Raw genomic sequence first — 562 nt, 5'->3', positions numbered from 1 at the left:
GAGTGCCGGCGCGGCCGGGCTGACCTCGAGGGGCACAGCCCTAGCGTTCGCGCCGCCCGACGGACCCGCGTTCGTTTCGCCTGGGAGTATTTGGCCTTCCGCGGTTTGGGGACAGCGGCCGAGCCTGAGAGTTCCTGGGATCCTCGGGATGCGGAGGGGCTTGATAGAGTCTTCACGGATAAATTAGGCGCGAGGGCCACGGAAGGCAGCTCTCGGGGGCACAGCCCCGGCTCCGCACTTGTTTGGGAGCCAGGAATGTTTTCCCGCTAGGCCCGCGGGGAAAGGGGTGCGGATCATTCCCGGGACCGCGAGGCGAGGTGGCAAGGGCGCCCTGGGGACCTGGCCTCCCTGGGACCACGACAGTTGCTACCGCTCTGACGCGGGAGCAGAGCGGCGCGGGGTCGGGTTCAGGATTCTCACCTTCCTTAGTGCAGAGGTGCGGTGATCGGCTGCGCTGCGCGAGTGGGCACGGGGCGTCGTGCCGGCTCCTCACGGCCAGGGCCATGCAGGTCACCGAAGGCTGCTTCCAGCCCGGGCTGGGTATCGCCTTTTATGCCGGCGC

The sequence above is a fragment of the Fukomys damarensis genome, unplaced genomic scaffold, assembly GCF_012274545.1.
Source record: "Fukomys damarensis isolate Sample0158 unplaced genomic scaffold, DMR_v1.0_HiC HiC_scaffold_5, whole genome shotgun sequence".
Classification (NCBI taxonomy): domain Eukaryota; kingdom Metazoa; phylum Chordata; class Mammalia; order Rodentia; family Bathyergidae; genus Fukomys; species Fukomys damarensis.
The sequence above is the reverse complement of the archived record's forward strand: the minus strand, read 5'-3'. Positions refer to the sequence as shown.